The sequence below is a fragment of the Macrotis lagotis genome, chromosome 1 (genome assembly GCF_037893015.1).
Source record: "Macrotis lagotis isolate mMagLag1 chromosome 1, bilby.v1.9.chrom.fasta, whole genome shotgun sequence".
Taxonomy (NCBI): domain Eukaryota; kingdom Metazoa; phylum Chordata; class Mammalia; order Peramelemorphia; family Peramelidae; genus Macrotis; species Macrotis lagotis.
In genome coordinates, this window is record NC_133658.1 from 591,935,088 (window position 1) to 591,955,935 (window position 20,848).

Below are 20,848 nucleotides of genomic sequence, written 5' to 3' on the forward strand. Positions count from 1 at the left end.
TGGGAAATGGAGGAGTTAAAAAAAAAATTGAGTCCTTGTACCTGAGTCAACATTTTGAGAATTGGAGACACTAGGATCACCATTATCTTAATTTTACTTCTGTCTCCTATATTAACTGGCCTGGAAGTGCTTATGGACTTGGATTCAGAGAACCTGTAAGATGATGTGAGAACATGAGGATATTAGGACTAGACTAGTTGTTGTTTGTCCTTCATTTTCTAGTATCCAAGCAGTGTTGTCTTGACTTGTGTGTGAACAGGATTTAAGAGAGGCAGAGTTCCACAAAGTTGTCAGTCTCACTTTGTTTTTCAGTCTTGAAGTCCAATGGCAGGACAAAAGTCAAGAAAATTGGCAATGGCCTGAGATGCAGTGGATCGCCTTGATGTCTTTGATATCTGACCAAGCTCTAAACACTCCACATTTCCTGCTTCAGTCACCTTCATGGCTATTGGACAAACTCATTCTCAGCCACTCATTCCATGGGGGAAGTTTTCACATGCTTGGGGTGGTTATCTCCCTAACTCACCCACAGGTTGAATCCTCTCAGTTACCCTCAACCTGCTTTAGATAGCTTACTAGGGTGAGACCTCTATGAATGCTGCAGCTACTTGGAGTCAAAGATTAGAGTCAAGGGTCGGGTAGACATCAAGGGAAGATGAGCAGCCCTGAAAATAGCTCAGTGAACTCTTACATCAGAGGTGCTAGTCCTCCTTGATCACCTTCTATGCCACACTAGGCTAGAAGAGGAGAGTAAGACACCTATTCTGCAAAGGATGACTGTATTGGGCCTCTGCCAACCTGTGCTTTAGTTACATATGTCTAAAGATTTGGGCAATATGCTCATTGTGCTAGCTTCTTACCAAGTCCTCTTGTGTAACTATCGTTCTTCTATATTTTTTCTCAGATGGAATCCTTTTTAAATTGAACTCCAGACTGTTCTTAAAATACAAATTTAATAATTTTGCAACTGTGATAAAATAGCTTCCAGTGACTCCTGATTACCAATCAAAAAGGTCTAAACTCTTCATCCACTACATCCAGTGGAAACATGACATAGTATATAGTATATTTGACTATATTTGACAGGAAGATCTAAGTTAGATTTCTGCCTTTAACATTTACCAGCTTGTGGCCTTGGAGAAAAATCACTTTAATTTCTCTGAGCTATGTTTTTCTTATCTGTGAAATGGGAATAATAATACATGTAGTATCACCTCCCTGCAATCAACCTAATGAATGGCTGGGAAATTCAAGTAAGATAAATTCATTAAAACACTTTATAAATGTCATTACACATCATGCACAGTAGATAAGTGGCTCACCAAGGAGTCAAGAAACCCAAATTCAGCTCCTTTGGTTTATATAGTAGTTGTATGACCCTGGGCAAATCATGTAAACCTTCAGGAAGCCATTTACAATTGTACATTATTGATGAGTTACTGATATGTCTTGGGGGAAAAGGAGTTTCCTTTCTAGGAATTCATCACATCAGTGAAGGAGAAAATAGTGGTGTAAATACCTGGGAACTATGAAATAAGGAGAGGAAAAGAGAGAGACCTTGATAAATGGCTTCATTTTTTTTCAGTGAAATATGAGGCAAGGTTATCAAATAAGAGGGAGAGGAGGGGAGTTATTTTTTTTTAGAAAGGATAAAAAGGTATGGGAAAACTGATGTGTTGAGTGTGATATAGTGCATTATTTAGGGAGATGTAAAAGGATTGCCTTGCCACAGTAAAGGCCTAGTTGACATTATATAAAGAAATTGTAGTGGACTCAATTAGAAGGTGGGTGCCTTTATTTAGTATAGTATTTGAGTAGGAGTGAAGGTAGTTGTGGTAGTAATCTAAGATTGAGACTTTACAAGGCAAGATCAGAGATAGGAGAAGGGGCAAAGGACTCGAGGATAGCATAAAGCTGACCTGGTTTCCCAAAGGGTAAATGTAAAGATGGAATGGGAACCTAGCCAGTACAGAGATTATGGTCTAATTAAAAAAAAAGCTGAGTAATTTGAAGGATTTGAAGTCACAGCAAGGATTTAGGATTGAAGGAAGAGGAAAAGGTACATGACAACAGATAAAGGATTTTCAGAGTTCATGTATATGAAAGTGGGATCTTTGTCAGTGATGGTAGAATCAAGAGTATGACCATCTCTGTGTGTAGTCAAAATCATGAGAAATGAGTAAATTGCACAACTGTGATATTAGGGAGTTTGAAAGTGTATCATGTATGATGAAGTCATCTCAGAAAGGACTGAATTTAGAAAGGAGAGAAAAACTGTGAACCAGGAACCAGAGTCAATGAGGAAAAAAGAAGCGTGTATTAGAAGTAGACTGTTGATAGCTAGATATCAATTGAGTATAAATATAATCTGAATGAACCCCAAAGAAGAAAGTGTTATTGAGTGAGGAAGTATATGGAGAACTTGGAAATGACATTGGGAAATCAGGAAAATTGTGACTCTTCTACCATGACTAATGAGTTGGGGGTTTATGAGTAAAAGTGCAACTAGTGCTATAAAGAGTCAAGGAATCTGTCTCAGTGATTTCAAGAAGGTAAGAAAAGAGGTGGCTAGGTGGCACAGTGGACTGAGCACCAGCCCTGGAGTCAGGAGAACCTGAGTTCAAATCTGGGTTCAGACAATTAATAACTACCTAGCTGTGTGGCCTTGGGCAAGTCACTTAACCCCATTGCCTTGCAAAAAAAAAGAAAAGAAGGAAGGAAGATGGTGTTGATAATAGCAACAGCAACAATAGCTAACATTTACAAAGCTTTTACTGTTTGTGATTTTCAATTATTGTCTCATTTTATCCCCAAACAACCTCTGGAGGTAAATGCTATTATTATTCCCATTTTACAGGTGAGGATACTGAGACTTTTCCAGGATCACATGGCAAGAAAATATCTAGGGATTGATAAAGGAAAAAGTTCAAAGTGAAAGCACATTTATCACCAACAGAACATGCAGTACAGAGAGCATACTGGACAACTTAGATAATTTTGATTGGGAGCTGGGGAGGGTAGATTGATTTGAGGGAAATGAGAATAGTTGAGTGGGCAGTGATAGAAGAGGCAATGAAAATTGGATGATAGCAATGACAGGGTTCAGAATCACTGGGGAAAGTATAGTTATTCAATCTTTGTTTTTGAATAGAACCAATAATATTACAAGGTGATGAGTTCATGAAGCAAAATTGCACAAAATTATCAGCCTTGTTTTTTAATTCCATATTCATCAAATTCCAGTGGCAGGATAAAAGTCAGAACCCTGGGTGATGGCCCAGGAGGCATTGAATGATCTTGGCATCTTCAGTGTCTGACCAAATTCTTAGTACTCTACAGCCTGCTTTGGCAGAATTCATGTCCATCAGAATAAATTGTTCTCATCTACCCCTTCCATTGGAGGAAGTCTTCACATACTTGGGACAAATATACCTCTAATCCACTGATGGATTTGAAGTGCATTGGTTATCTTAACCTGATACTCAGGAAGCCTTCACACCAGAGGTACCAGTTTTCTATCAACGTACCATACACCCCCATACTGGAGAGGTTATAGCAGCATGGGAGTATGATCATCATTGAGGAATGAGTTCAAGTAGGTTATCATTGGACCAAGGGGGAGGGGACAGACAGTTTTTATGTAAATGGGCCAGGTCAGTAGTAGAGAGTGGTCATTGACTTTTTACTATATATTGATTCCAGGCAGAGATTTGTCAGTCAATGAATAAGTTTCAGTTTAGAGTCATCCCATTATATCAGGTAACAGTATGAAACTGAATGGAGGTAGTGGAGAGAAGCTGAGGTCTCAGAATGTCCAGGACATATATCCAACCTGTAAATAAACTTTCTTGTAATATAGCTGTATGTGTGTTTGGGAGCACAGAACCAAGATGGCTGTGCGAAGGCAGGAATTCCCGGAAGCTTGCTCCCTAAAAAAACTCCAAAAGCTGTCAAATTATGACTCTAGCCAAAATTTAGAGGGGTAGAGCCCACAGAAAGACTGAATGTTACAATTTCCCAGTCCAAGACAACTTAGAAGTTCCATGGGAAAGGTCTTTCACTGGAATGGGGGTTGGGAAAGCCACTGTGATTACAATGCAGCCAGACTGAGTGCCTAGATCCCTGGGGGCACCTGGGTCCATGACGGGGGGGGGGTGGTTTCCAGACCTCCTGGCCCAGGGATCACTGGGAACAGCTTGAAGTGATGGTAAGAGAACTCTGGTACACCAGAGTGAGTGCGGAGCATTGGCCTCAGAGCAGCCCCGCAATAAGAACATGCAGTAGGAATCAGGGAAGCCAGCCTGTACCTCCAGAGTAGATCCCACAGATGGTAAGGGAATCAGAGGAGACTGCAGAGGCCTCTCTGATCTCCCTGAGGCAGGACTCAGCTGTTTTCCTATCCCCAAATCTAGGTTACAGTCTGGGCCTCCAAATACCATAGTCGAGCAGGGACTCTCCTCACAGCTCCTGGGCAGAGGGAAGGGCCTGGGGTCATCCATAGACCAAAGCACAGGCAAAAGAGCAGTCAGAGCCTCTCATAAGACCTTGGCCTCCCCCCCCCCCCAAGAAGTGCAGTAAATCAGTCATAGACTGAGGGAATAAGCAAACAAAAGAAAAAGAAGACGCTGACCATAGAAATTTACTTTAGTCCCATGGAAGATTCAGAAGATGACAAAATTGAAGCTTCTGTGCCCCAAACCTCCAAGAGTAATAGAAAAATGAGCTCAGACTACAGATGAGCTCAAAAAATTCTTTAAAAGCAATTAAAGGAGGTAGAGGAAAAATTGGGAGGAGAAATGAGAGCTATGCAGATAAATCATGAAAATCAAATCAGCAGCTTGGTGAAAGAAATACAGAAAATACTGAAGAAAATAATATTCTAAAAACCTGTTTAGGTCAAATGGAAAAAAAGCAACACAAAAGGCAAAAAAGGAGAAGAATGACTTAAAAAACAGAATTGGCCAGCTGGAAAAGGAGATAAAAAAAGCTCTCTGAAGAAAATAACTCCTTCAAGTGAAGAATGGAACTAAAGGAAGCTGATGACTTTGCGAGAAATCAGGAAGAAATGAAAATATTCCGAAAAAAATTAGAAGAAAATGTGAAATATCTCATTGGAAAAACAACTGACCTTGAAAACAGATCCAGGAGAGATAATTTAAAAATTATTGTGCTACCTGAAAAAGCCTAGACTTCATTTTTCAAGAAGTAATACATCAAAATTGCCCTGAGATCCTAGAAGCAGAGGGTAAAATAGAAATTGAGGGAATTCACTGGCCACCTCCTGAAAGAGATCCCAAAAGAAAAACTTCCAGGAACATAATATCCAAATTCCAAAACTCCCAAGTCAAAGAGAAAAATACTAAAACCTGCCAGAAACAAACAATCCAACTACCATGGCTCTATAGTCAGGATTACATAGGATCTGGCAGCATCTACATTAAGGGCTCATAGGGCTTGGAATATGATATTCCAGAAGGCAAAAGATCTTGATTTACAACCAAGAATCAATTTCCTAACAAACTGATCAAGGTATTCTTCCTTTGTAGTGTTTGATAGTCATTTTCATCTTTGTAGTGTTGAGGTTCTTAACCAGTTTTGTGTCATAGACCCCTTTTTTGGTTGGGTATGAATTCCCATCTCAGAATCATAATTTTGAAAGCTAAAAATAAAATTAGTAGGATTACAAAGGCAGCCAAATTATATTGAAATACAGTGGTAAAACTATTTTAGACCCTAGATTAAGAACATGTGTTTTAATACTAAGAGTTTAGCAAGGAAAGAACCCTGTTTTTGTCTCTTGTGTTCCTGAGAAAGTGAGTTTATTTTGGAGGTTCCATAGGCCTATGTGATGAAATGGAGGGAATTAGCATAGTAAATGGTTATTTGTGGGAACTGAATCAACTACACTGATTTCATCTTGTGACTGCTCTGAGTTAGCTCATTTCTCTTTCTATTCAATTATGGGTTTAATCCCACTTCTATTTTGTTAGAAACCTTTATTTTCTTCTCTCAATTGTGGGAGTTGGAAGAACACCCTAACATTATTTGAGCCTTGCCTTGCATGGCTGGGGAGCTGGACTACCTCTATTTGCAGTTTGGAGACCTCAACTAAGGACCAAGGTTATATTAACCAGAAACCTGATCAGATTCAAAGACTGATGAAAGAAGTTTTCTCACAGTTATATATTTCTAGCAACCCATATGTCTTATCTGAAAAGTGACTCCCAACTGATCAATCAATTATTGTTCCTTTGATTGTTCTTTTTAGGGAACTGTATTTATTCACTCTCACCTATTCAACTTGGAAAATCCCTAATCTTTCCTTCAATTAGAAATCAAATTGACTACCTAATTTTGTATACTGATTAATTGTTTTCTTTTAATTAATTGGTCTTATTTGATTAATTGTTTTAATGTATAAACGTCTATCTCCCTATATTCAGGGTCTGGGCCTGAGCTGAGAAGGACTGATCCTGGTATGTTGAGCAGTTGGCATATATTTCTTAATAAATTGAAATGCTCAGAAACTCCAAACTTTATTTCTTCAGTCATTTCATCTTTCATCTGCTACAGTGAGTTAAACAAAGAGGATTTGGAGTCTGGCAATGAGCTGGATAAAAACCATAAGATGTAGCATGTAGATGTAGCAGAGAGTGGAAAGAATACTTATGTGAACTAAGAAAGTTCTAGGTTTTATTCCTTGTTCTATCACTCTTACTAGCTGCATGACATAAGATTAATTCATTTTTTGAGATTATTTAGTTATCTGCAGTATGAAGATAATATCTGCATTATCTAGCTTGGGGTAATAAGGTATAACAAGGATTAAAGCATTTCTAAAAACTGTATATTGATATTATTGCTATTATTAATAGAAATGAGCAATAATGGTATACAAAAGATGTGCTCTTTGCCTTATCATTGGGTATAAGTGAACCTTTATTCTCAAAGGAGTGTCAGCAGAATAGAAGACCTTATTAAATGGAAAATATGATAACGTCTACAACAATAATAAATAACTTAAACAGGATCTTGTCTTCCTTAAAAGAGTAAGGTTGCTAGATAGCCTGGAGTCAAGAAGACCTGAGTTCAAATTTGATCTCAGAATTTGCCAGTTATGTGACACTAGGCAAGTCACTTAATTTCTGTTTTCTTTAATTCACTAAAGAATATAATGACGTACCACTCCAGTATCTTTGTCAAGAAAACTTTATGGTCAATATGGTCCATGGATTCTTGAGGAGTCAGATGGGACTGAACAACAAACTGGGACTTCTTTAGAACAAAGAAGTATATCATTAGAAATTTGGCCATCAGGTGACATCCCTTTTGGGTGCAGCAACTCACTAAATGGACAAGAATACAAAATGTATTTATAATGAAGACAATGATGACATTGGGACTGGAGGAACTGAGATTGGTACAGAGAAAAGAGAACTGGCTTCTGACTCTTGAGGATCAATGTTTGGATACTGTATTTTATGTCTTCCACTTGAATGACCTCAGGGTAAGTTACTCTGGGTTTCAAATTTTTTCACTTGTAAAATTATGGGGTTAGATTAAAAGGTCCCTAAAATTGCTTCCAGTGCTGAACTCTAGAATCCTTTGATGAGAACTGGCACTAGGCTGATTTTCACTTGGACTAGTTCCCCGCTATGAAGGTTATGAGGTCCCACCAGTATACACCAATAGAGGGAGCAATTCACAGGGGAAAATAAAAGTAGAATGAGAATTAAAAAAGGAAACCTTTGAGACCCCAAGGAATGAATCTCTAATAGGAGAATGTTAGTTATTGAAGTTGGGTTGGTCCCTATCATAGTCCTCAAATCATCCTTCGTAGGTAACTATCTCCTTTAGATCTCCTATAAAAAAACAATCTTTTACCAACTCTGCTGTAGGGGCTAGGAAGTCAAGAAACTCCCTTTACCATGAATGATAGAACATTAGAGAGTTGCCTAGTACAATGAGAATTTAACAACCTATCCAAGATCACATATTCCAGTAGGGCTTAAATCCAAAATGTTCCTGGCTCTGAAACCAGTTCTCTGTCTACTGTACCATGCTGCCTTTCATTGATATACTTTAAATTAAAAAGATAAATGAAGTTTCTTTTTCTTTTTTGGGGGGTAAGGCAATGGGGTTAAGTGACTTCCCAAGGTCACACAGCTAGGCAATTATTAAGTATCTGACATCACATTTAAATTCAGGTCCTCCTGAGTCCAGGGCTGATACTCTATCCACTGCACCACCTAGCTGCCCCCTGAAGTTTCTTTTTAAAGGAAAGGATGAGATAGCAGTTTTCTTAGGTTCCCCAAGAAAACTACAGATATATTTCTGCATAACTGACAAGGGAGAAGGCTACTGTATCTAGAAAGTGGCTCTTAATAGCCCTCTCCATGCAACAGGAAGAGTTGAGAGCAAAAGAAAAGAGAAAAGTAAACAAGCTAGAAACAAGGGAAGAATTAAGATTTCTAAGGTTGTTTTGAAGAAAAAACATCAGGAGCCATCTGAATGCAGCAGTGCTTATCAGAAATGATAAATGTTTCTGAAAAACCACTTATAGGAACAGCATTGCTAGAGTGGTACATATGTCCAGGCTCCAGGGTTAGAGACTTTTCAAGTACTTCTTGTTTATAACAAACATTTTGGCTTTCGATTATATTCATCATAGCACTTAGTTAATTGAGCACTGACCTATTTGGTCGTTGAGGCTCAGCTCAAGTCTCTGGCTTCCATCTCTGGACATTCTAATCTCTTTCTTCTCTAAACTTCTGGAGAGACTGAGTCAGAACTACATTGTCTAGCTCTTGGTTTCATACTTTCCTGTATTTTTTTTTGCCATTGCTTATAGTATATTATTCTTGATTCCCTAAGAGTGATGAGGTTTACTGTTTCTATCACAGTGTCAATTTCTCTGGGTATAACTATGGATGAATAATATGAAATAGAGTCTAGAACACATTACAACTTGAGAAGGGGAGGAGGAGACACCAAGAAGTGAGAAATGAGATCCTGACCACTTACCTCAAGTGGGACCTCAGGGAGACCCCAGGATACCACAAACTGCTACAAAGAGAGTTGCTACCCAGGAAGAAGAAAAGTGATTGTTTCAGCTTGAATAAATCTGGGTGGCTTCAAGCATCTAACCCTTAATGCTCACAGACAACTCTCTAAGATGGGAAGTTGGAGATGTCATCTATAATAGTAGAGTAAACATCCTCATTTAGAATTTCCTTCATCAATGCAATCATAGTTCTTGACTAAACCAAAACAGAAGAGGAAACAACTTCAGCAATGTGAAGAGACTTGACCAAGATGATAACAGTTAATAAGAGCCAGAGTTAGGAATTCCTGTGCTGACTTGAGCATAGCCCTGTAAGTGAATACTGCATCAGATCTAAAAGGGGAAAGATAAGGTCTGTGCCCTTAAGAAACTGAGAAGCAAGATGTGAACACATGAAAAATTATATGTACAGACGCTATACCAAGCAGATAGGTATACCTAGTTTTTTGAGGAATGATGTTTGACTCTGCCAAGTATAATTGCTGAAGTGACCATCATTGACAGAACATTAGACAGCGCTGTTGTTGTTGTTCAGTCACGTCTGACTATTCATGACCCCATCGGGAGTTTTCTTGGCAAAGATACTAGAGTAGTTTGCCTTTTCCTTCTCCAGTTCATTTTATAGATGAGAAAACTGAGGCAAGTAGGGTTTTAAGTGATTTGTCCAGGTTCACATAGCTAGCAAGTGTCTGACCAGATTTGAACTCAGGAAAATGAGTCTTCCTTATTCCAGGCCCAGTACTCCATCTACTGCCCCAACTAGGTACAGATGATGTTGTTCCCTGGATCTGCTTTGTCTCTCCACTCAGTGTACTCAGTACTGTTTCTAAGTATTGTTTCCTTGCTTTAATCCACATCTGCCTTGCCACTAAGTTCCAACATTGACCAAGAGTGCTATTATTTTTTCCAAAAGGGAAAATACTGCCAAAGATTCTCCTTCCACACCATCCCTAAATGTCCTAAAAGGTTCTTTATCCAAACTGACAATGGAGTTATTCCCCCAAGAAAGGCAGTTTCTTATTGTTTCTACCAGGAAATTCTTATTTAATTGATTTATATACACCATAATATAGTTTTTGCTGATCAAATGAAATGAGATATAGTTAAAAAACATAGCATGGGACTAATGTGCAGTTGTATTAACCCCTCTAATTTCATTAAATATCTTACTCTGTGTTTCAGTTCTGTATTTCTTAATCATGTAAACAACTATGATATAGCTATTCACATTATCTCTACTTTTATTTGATAAAGAAATAAGTTTGGATTTGCCTTTGGGATAAACAGATATCATGTTCAGATCTAAACCCTTCTCATTGTTACTATATGGTAGTGTTATGGGGTTTTTATGAGTTGCACCAGGAATTCTGCATCCTTTTTTCTTTTCAATTTACAAGTCTGACCAGATACTTGTGATTTGAATGTCACTGTAGTTTGTTTCTGAGATAGAATTCAAGATTAAAACCAATCAAATAACCTTCCCTTATTGTGTCTTGCCCCATCTGGGCAGGATTGACATTTGTATTATTTTCATCTCTTCATTCAATGGCTAGCTTTATCTTCCTGACTTGACTTTTTTTCCCCTGACTTGACTTTCAGTGGTTATTCTAGTATGCTCTCTCCTACCCCTTTGTTTGAAGGCTGGACTGGGAATTGAAAGGTATGTAGCTTCAGGGTTGGTTTTTGTGGGTTATATGCTATTAAAACTAACTCTCAGATTTTGAGATACCATCTGCAGATAGGTGCTCCAGCTTTTAACATATCATAGACCCACCTGCAAAGCCAACATCTTAGCAGGTCATTGTAGAGGATATGGATGAATAATACTATTGAATAACTACTTCTACCTCCTTTTCTTCTTCTGAGCTTTGTGGAAGAGGTCTAGAGGAATGTGTAAAGAGTTCTAGGAGAAGTTTTAGCCTTTCTAACAATGATAGGATGGGAGTTACAAGGGAAGAATTTCCTTTGCAAATGGTATTAAACAAGAAACAGTTGGGTGGAGGTTTTAAGGTTTCCTTCTTATGTTTGTACTACAATCTGAACATCAATTAATTATTATTTATTAGTTCTGGGTCATATGGTCAATTATGTGCCAGAGACAGGGCTTAAAATCAGAGTTTCTCTGACTCCAAGGACAACTTTCCATTGACCTTACCATTTTGCATCTCCATCTCCTATAAATTGGGAGTAATATTTATACTTCCCACCTCATACAGTTGTATGGAAAGCACTTCATTAACTTTAAAGAATTATATGAGTGTGATTTAATGTTACTTAATACAATATTTATTTCATTCAAGGTAGGGGCAGGGGGCTGGGTGGTAGCAGCTCTGGAAGATGGTCCCCAAACCTTTTATTCTACAGCATCTAATAAAGATTAATGGCCATTCTGTGTATAGATAATCCCTTGTCATGATCTCCAAAGCAGCAGATAATAGAAGAGTGGAGAAAGTAGTTTAGAGCTATTAATATCAAACCAACACTGCATTCTCAATTTTTATATTGTGCTTTCACTCTATGGGCTTCCTAAAGGACACCTCTTCACCAAGACATCAGATAGCACCCACAGCAACTTGGGTTTCACTAAATGGAGTTCTCTGTGATTACATCTTTTCTCATGTAGAATGGACTCTGTGTCAGAATGCTTGTTAAAACTATTTTTAAAATATTCCACTTAGCATAGACGTGATGCCAGGAATGCAACCTATACAGAAAGACATTTCCTCTTCCAAGAATGGCCTGGGACTAGTGCTGAACAGAACTGAAGAATCTATTCTTGGAATTTTTAGAATAGCAGTTTTTCTGATTCTTCTCACAGTATAACCTTACCACTTTTGCTTGGAAGTCTGTGGAAAGGAGGTTAGCAAAAGAAAACCGTGACTTTTATGAAGAGATTTTTTTTTTCCTTTTTCCCCTTTAGAAGCATATGGGCCTGTAGCTCAGTGGGGTGACTATTGGCAAGAGACCATGCAGGGTGACCCACATTTGTTGGGTACAAGGAACACAAACAGCTGAAGTTAAAAAAAAGAACAAATTTCAGAAAATCAGAGAGTCAGACAAAATGTCAACTCCCTGGGACTCCCTGAATTTTTCTAAAAAATAAGTTTTTATTGATGTTTTTTATTTCTTGTATCATCATAGCTACCTCAAATATCTTTCCCTCTCCTCCTCCCAGTGAACTATCTTTTACAAGAATAGTATTTTTTAGAGAGGAAAAAATAAACAAAATTGACTGATAGATTGAAAAGTCTAAAAGTATGCATATAATTGACTGTGGGCGTCCCATATCCACAAAGGAATGGTTTGGGAGAACCTTCTCATATCTCTTCATTAAACTCCAGTTTGATTTTTATGGCATGCACTTTTGATTTTTTGGGTGTGCAGTTTTTTCTATTTACATAGTTGTAGTGACCATGTTTATTATTTTCTTGACTCTGCTTACTTCACTCTGTTCAAATAGATTTTTCTATGATTCTCTGTATTCTGTAATATGCCATTATATTTAAGTGCTAAAGTTTGTTTGACTATTCTCCTGGCAATAGACATCTATTTTGTTTTTAATGAAACTTCCTATATTTTGATTTCCTAATCTTTCTATTCCCTTAACTCTGCATTCTTAGGTTGGCAGTTTATCTACTCGTCTCTGTCTACTTGAACTCAAACTCACAAGGGTGGGTCACCTTTTTTCCTGAGTGTTTCCTTATTTTGTGCATACTTATAGGATGTCTTGTCAGGTTTCAGTGAACAAAATTTACATTCCTTTGGGCAAGGCACATGCAGGTAAGGAATGAAAGGATGGGAGGAAGAAAAGAAGAAACAAAGAAAAGGAAGAAAAATGGAAAGAAAGAAAGATAGAGAAGGAAAGAGAGATAGGGAAAAAAGGAAGGAAGGAAGGAAGGAAGGAAGGAAGGAAGGAAGAGAGATAGAAAAAGAGAAAAAGAGAGAAAGAAATTGTGTTGCCCAATTAGCCAGCAGTGGAACAGCTGCTACTCACATGGGTTAGGGTTTGTCCTTTATTCTAGAAGAGGTACATGACACTAGGGAGGTGATGCCATGACATGCAAATGAATTGGATTTTAGTGAGGGAGTTGGGCTGCTTTGCAAAGACACAAACCTCACTCTCTCTTCTGGAACCATCTTGGCCGAGTGGTCAGATATACATCAGAACTTCAGTGGGAGACCTTCCAGATTAATTGATTTTTTTTCCGACCAATCAAGAATGGTCATTATTTGCTTCATTTCTTTCTTACTTAGCCTTCATCACTAAATGGGAGTTGTCTCATTCAAACAGATTTGTTAAAGATCTTAGCTTAGAAAGATCAAGGTTTCCTACTGCATCCAGATCAATATCTAACCAATGGATCCAGATGACTCTGGAGAAGAAAGTGAGTTGATGACTTTGCACAACAATCCTCTCCTCACCTTAAATCCAAGTCACTCTTATGTCATGGCATCACCTCCCACTGACAGGCTGTTGAAACCTGTAAAACCCTTCTTAGGGGGTTCAAATCCAGTTTCAGACACTTAATAAACCTAGCTGTGTGGCCTTGGGCAAGCCACTTAAATCCATCTGCCTTGCAAAAACCTAAAAAAAACCCTTTTCAGAATGATGGTTTTAAATACATAAAATAAAATTAATAGAATGACAGAAGAAACCAATTCTATTAGAAGTTATGAAATATTTTTAAAAAGACAAGTTTTTTTAAAGTTAAAGTTTTGTTAAGTTAAGCTTTGACAAGTTAAAAGCTCCTTCTATAAAATGTAAGATATCCTTGGACAGGGACTGATTCATTTTTTTCTTTGCACTGCCAATACCTAGAGCATTGCTTGTCACATGGTAGATACTTAATAATTTGCTTTTGTGATATTTCATAAGTAACATATATGAGGCTTTGCAGTGGATAGAGCACCTGCCTTGGAGTCAGGAGGACCTGAGTTCAACTCCAGCCTCACACACTTAAAAATTACTTAGCTGTTTGATCTTGGGCAAGTCATTTAACCCCATTGCCTTGCAAAAACCAAAGAAAAAAAAAGATCTGGTTCCTGTTCTCCTAAAGCTCAAAAATCCAGCTTTGGGGAAGAAGATATGTCTACATGAAATAGTTAAAGCCTATTACAAAGCTCTTTATAATTTATTAATCAAATGAATGATGTAGAAAATCAGTATTATAGTAGTTCAGATGAGAGCTAAGCATGTGGGCTGGAATGATTAAAGAAGTCTTATTGGAGGAGGTGGAACTTGAGTTGAGTTTTTAAAGATGGGTTGGACTTGCATACAAGCAGTGGGAGAAAAATGTGTGTGTGTGTGTGTGTGTGTGTGTGTGTGTGTGTGTGTGTGAGAGAGAGAGAGAGAGAGAGAGAGAGAGAGAGAGAGAGAGAGAGAGGGAGAGAGAATAGTTTAATAGAGATGGGAATGAAAATTGGATGGGGGACAGGGAGGAAACCAGACTGACTCTAGAGGACAAGGTACATGCTGTGAAAAAGTAGAAATCAAGTTTAGAAAGTAAGGTAGGTGTAGACTATGGAGAGGCCTTGACCATGAGGTAGTAGACCTCAGATTTGATTCAGTAGCCAATTGGGAGTCATAAAAGGGTTTTTGGTGTATGCAAAATGTTTTCAGGAAGACTGATTTCATAGAAGTGAATAGAATGAATTCCGGGTGGGGGAAGGAGGGAGGTTGTTCCAGCAATCCAGGTGACTTCTCTCAAGAGAACTTGACCCAAACCAATCAGAAACATAATATTGAAAATCATTTTGTACTGTCTAAGGGGGTGGTTCTTTCAAGTCAGTGTTCCTCAGACATCTTACCAGGTTGCTCCATTAGCAACCACCTCCCTCTTGTCTTTCAGGATTTGGGGTAAGAGAAGGCAATGGATTTAGACAATGGAGCGACATCTATTCAAAGTCTGGAAGCAGGATGCATTACACTGGATGCTGGCAATCAATCCCAGGCACGATTTGCTATCCTGAGTGTCTTAATGGATGGGACTGAAGTAGGTATTTGCCTTAATCTTTTCCCTCTGGCTGTAGTTTCAAATATATTTTCCCTTGGCTTTAGGATTGAAATGCTTCTATTCTCACCCATTATACTGGAGGAGAAAAAAAAAGAAAATATTCACTTTCAGCAAAATTGATGTAAATGTCAACTCTGATTTTAAAAAAACCCAGTCATTGGGAAACTGAGTTCCTCTGTTGTAAGTTTTTCTGGAGTTCCCAGCAGGATCAGAATATCATTTGTAAAAATAAAATCATTTCTCCACCTTTAAAATTCCATTTTCCAAGCAATTTAGCTGTGAAGCTATTGGTGATACTTAGAACTCTGCTTTTCCAAGATCAGAGTTCTCAGATGGATAGTAACTACTGACTTTTTTGCATGTAAAAATCCCTTGACTATCCATTCTTATTCTTTCTTGATGAAATAAAGAAGTTCATTGGTGACATACTGTTCTTGTCATTCGCCCCAACCTCATTCTCATTTTCACCTCTTAACATGTTTTATTTCCTCTTCCTGAAATTACTTTTTTTCCTCTTTCAAATCAAATGAGAGATATCCTTTAAGACTGACCTCCAGTTTCTTCTCTATAAATTCTTTCTCACTCATTCTAACTCTCTTTGACCTCTCAGTCTTCTGAAATCCTTTAGCATTTATAATTTTCACTGCTAAGTTAAGTATATGATTATGTCAGTTATGTGACCTTGGGTAAGTTGCTTAATCCTGGTTGTCTTGCATCCAGAGCAATCTCCAGTCATCCTGATTTATATCTGTCATGATTATGATAGAATACAGTTAATATGAGAACACAGAAACATAGATAGAAACAGGGACAGTGTGGTATAGCAAAAAGAAAAAATCTCAGGGGACAGTGATATAGCAAAAATCCAAACCTCAGTTTGAATTTACTCATTTTTCTTGGGCAAGTCAAAAATGTCTTTGGGGTACAATGCTAAATCTTATGATTCATATACTACAGATGAATTTTAGAGATTCCATCAGGGATGTACTGGAGGCAACTCCAATAAGCTTGTGAGAAATTGTTAAATGTTATGTGTGAGCATTTTCTCCTAAGAAATCAAAAATCACTACAAATCAGGGCTTGATTTATTGTTTTGCTGATTGCCTATAGTTAAGAAAATATTAATAATGCACATTAAATGTTAAAAAGAACAACATAATGATAACCAATTTAAAATGGCTGCCAGCCCAGATGAAGATACATGTTTATATTTATGTATATATAAACAGAGATATATTATATCTTGTACTGTATCATACACACAAATATATGTACATACATATATGCATGCATACATACATATAGAATAGAACAGAACAACTAAGTGATTCAGGGGATAGAGTACCAGCTCTGGATTCAGGAAGATTTGAGTTCAAATTTGGCCTCAGACACTTGACACTTACTGACCTTGGGCAAGTCACTTAATCCTGGTTGCTCACAGTCAAGGTCATCTCTAGTCATCCTGATTTATATCTGACCCCTGGACCCAGATGGCTCCTGAGGAGACAGGCTGGTGCCTTAGTCCAGCCCCACCTCAACTTAAATCCAATTCATGTGCTCATCATGGCATCACCTCCTTGATGTCATGGTCTTCTTCAAGAATGAAGAACAAACATCATCATTATCAGATATTCAAATTTATAATGATCCTGATGATCAGCCCATATCAATGACTAGCTTTGGTATAGGATCTAAGAGATCTTTCAGAGACAGGAGAACTTGACTTATTAGATCAATCAGTAGTCTATGTTATGATGTTTCAGGTAAACTTAAAGATATGGTTTCACTTGTATCTAGACAATAAAACTAGAGATTTCCTATGTGAAAAGTGACTTCCATGTGATTGTGTGCTTACTGCTGTATATGTTAATTATATTTTAAAAAATATTATGTTTGGTTGACTTTATTTTGTGTGGTGTTCATGGCATGGCAATGTCTTTTTGTTAATTGTTTTATGCTCCTTCTTATAGTTAAGTTGATTTTATATATAGGTTCATTGAAAGTGTTACTAGCTTTGCTTTCTTATTTTTGGTTGATTGCTGGGTAATCTGGATATGTGTGTACTTTTGAAATGTGTATTATTATTATATCCTGTATGTAATTAAGCATGTTGTCACTGTAGTATCCTCCCAGGTATTATATATCTACTGCATATCAGCTGATTTGCATTTAAAAATTATTTTGGTTTTATTTTCAGTTACAAATTCTTTTGTTCTTCTACCACTCTTCTACCATTGGGAAGTCAAAAAATTTGATATCCTTCATATCTATGAATGAATGAATGGAAAATATTTTTACATTAACCATTCTTCTCCCCCACCTCTACAAATCAAGAAAAATAGAGGAAATTAAAAATATGTTGCAATCTATACTATGAGATTATCAGTTTCCTATTTGGAGATAGCATTTACATCATGAGTCATTTGGAAAAATGTGGTAGATCACTGTAGTAATCAAAATTACCAAATCTTTCACAGTTGATTATCTTTACAATATTGTTGTTACTGGATAGATTGTTCCCCTGGTTCTGCTCACTTCTCTTTGAATCAATATAAGTATTACCAAAGTTCGCTGAAACCATCTCCTTCATCTCAATACGCATTTGTTATATCTCAGTTTCAATGGTACCTAAGGTAAGTTACCTAGGGTATCACCTTTGTTTAAAGTACTAATGCTTTTATTTTTGAATCAGATTTTGCTGACCTACAAAGAGTTTCAGTATGGGGAAAGAATGTAATTTGAATTGCAAAGCCTATTGGTAAGGGACACCCTTTATTGATGAAGATCAATGCCATGTGACTGCTTGAGGGTCAGAGTACAGCTGGTGTTAGCAGGAGGCAAAGATAGTTTAATCCTCTTTAAGCTCTTGAACCTCTTCAGTCTCTTCAGGTTTAGGGGCTCTGATTTCTGTTTTGCTATCAAGTTGGATAAATGGGTTTCTGTGCTTAATATATATATATATATATATATATGTATACATACAAACACACACACATATATGTATATGCTTCTCCCCCATCCAGGATGGTAAACATTTACAACCACACTTCTGAATTACTCTATAAACATCAACTAATGTCAGCAGGATTACAATAGAAATAAGGGAATGAACACATCACTAGACTGGAGACCTGCTCACCATAGATTGTTACTAACAATATCAACAATAATAATAACTATCATATCATGTTTTAAGGTTCACAAAATGCTTCATCTCCATATCTCCATAATCTAATTTGAATCTCATAGCACACTTGAATTCTACTCACAACTAGATTAGGAGAAAAGAAGAATATATCATGAAAAATAATATGGCATAGTGTTGGATTCAGGAATATTTCTTTGAATCTCAAAACTGACAGTAGCTGTTTGATCATAGGCAAATTATTTAATTTCTTTTAGTTTCCTTAATGTTTTCTCATCTATAAAATAGTAATGTCAATATTGGTACCACCTCTATCATAGGATATCTGTGAGGACCTAATCATATAATATATCCAAAGCCATATATGATATCCTGAAAGTTTTAGGGCAGTTTTAAACTTTAATGAATTTAAAATATATATAACTTATATCATGTATTTAGTCAAATATATTGTTATTGTAATATCCTCCCAGGAGCCTCTCAATCCCCATCCCTATCTTCATTTTCTGGAAGGATGACGGAGAAATTGGCATCTTTTGTAACAAAATTCTGTCTTTATCTGATTTTAAATGTGTCTGATCTTCCCAAGTAGATTTATTGCTCCCTTGGGGAGGGATCATGTTTTCCTTGCCTTCTCTGTATCTCTCGTGGTGCCTACCACAATTATGAACTTGGAGTGGATACTCATTAAATATTTGTGGATTGATTGATTCATTGTCCCTGTTTTGGAGGGGCGTTGATAATACTGACCATGATGAGAGTTTTTGCTTATCCATCCTAGCAACTCATGTCCTGTTTTATGTGATCAGGGATGCCTAAAGATTAACACTCAGACAAATAAATGTTAGGGATCTAGAAATAGAGAGGCACTGAAGCACTTACAATGGGCTACACCCTGTGCTAAGCACTGATGATACAGAAAATATCTGTCTCTGACCTTTAGGAACTTATTTTTTTAATGGAGGGAGAAAACCTAAAGGGGAGCTGCAAAGGGAAGAATCTGCAGATATGGTGAAGAAGATAATCCAGCAATGACAGATAATTTTAATCTTAAATATATGAATGAGGTATTAAATATAAAAAATAATCTACAGTTAAAGAATATTTTAATGCAAGTCATAGTATTCAATTTAAAAAACAGGTACAAAGTACTATATGAGGCTCAGTGAATTGACAGATAATTATGACAGATTTGTTCCTAAGGAGTTTACAATCTATTGGAGGAAAAGGCAAATACAAAAACAACTTTATTGAATGAATGAAAGGGAGAGTGAAATATATACAAAGAAGAGGTAAAGGCAAAAAAGTAATATGAGAAATTTGAGATAGAAGAGTCCACTTTCTTCAGGGGGTAGAAGTAGAGTATAGAAAAAGGCAACCAAATAGAATAAAAGAAGGAGCAACAGAGGGAATTGAAGGAAATGGGGAGTTGTTTCCTGGAATGAGTCCAGGGAAACAGAAGCACAGATATGAAAGAAGAATGAGAAGAAGGAATTGAATTGTCCAATTTGATTAGGATAATATTTGAGGGGAAGGGAAAGCTAAGATTGGAAAGGTTAGTTGAAGCCAAACACTATAACCTGTCTTGTTGATTACATAAGATTGTTATGAGATAAAATAATATAAAAATATAAAGGAAATTTTGAAAAGTGAAGGTGGCTATCCTGTTTAAGGAAGAAGACAGAATGTCAATGACACTAGACTATAATCAACTATATACCTCAGAAATCATTGGTATGAAATGAAATGAAATAAGAGCAAGTTAGTGGCTGATTAATTCTTGAGATTGCAACTAAACAGTCTAATTCATTCCTTCTACCTTTCTTAATCCCTCCCTACACATAGTATCTTATCCCTTTCTGGGCACAGGTTGGAGGTCAGAACTGTCAGGTAATACTAGATGGAGGAAGAGAATTTGCTCTTGGCATCCAGAAAATGTAATGTGAACTTTTCTCCATTCACCCCAAACATAGACTCCTGAAAGCTTTGAGTCTTATTGTCTAGACTAGATCTTATAAGGAAAATTAATGACATTTTGCTAGAGTCTCTTGGATTCATGCTGTTATGGGAAAAGGTTTTATATCTGCATTGTTTAAGGAAGTTTTTGAAAAGAATTTTTGGACTTGATTCTTCTAAGGTTATGGTGTTCTATGAGTTTTATGATTTTTAACTCTAGAGTATTAGTTGGAAAATTTTGATTATAAAATGTCAGTAGCTTTAGATCATTGAAAGTTCTGCACGACGGATAAAATTAATACATCTAGGATAAGAAGAGAAGGAGTCGACTGAAGGAATAATCTTTGTATCAAACATCTCTTGATAAAGGTTTGGTGTCCAAGACATAGGAACAACTAATAGAAAAATGAAAAACCAAAACCATTTCCCTATAGGAAAGTAGTCAAAGCATAGATCTGAACAAGAAGTTCTTAAATAAAAATTGCAAACTTATATGAAAGATTTTTCTAAATCACTAATAATAATAATAAAAATGCAAATTCAAAACATGAAATTTCACCTCACACTCAGCAAAAAAGGTAGAAATAAGTCTATATTGAAAAGATTGTAGAAAGCAGCATTAATCCATTTTTGGTGAACTATTAATTAGCATAACTATTTGGAAAATTA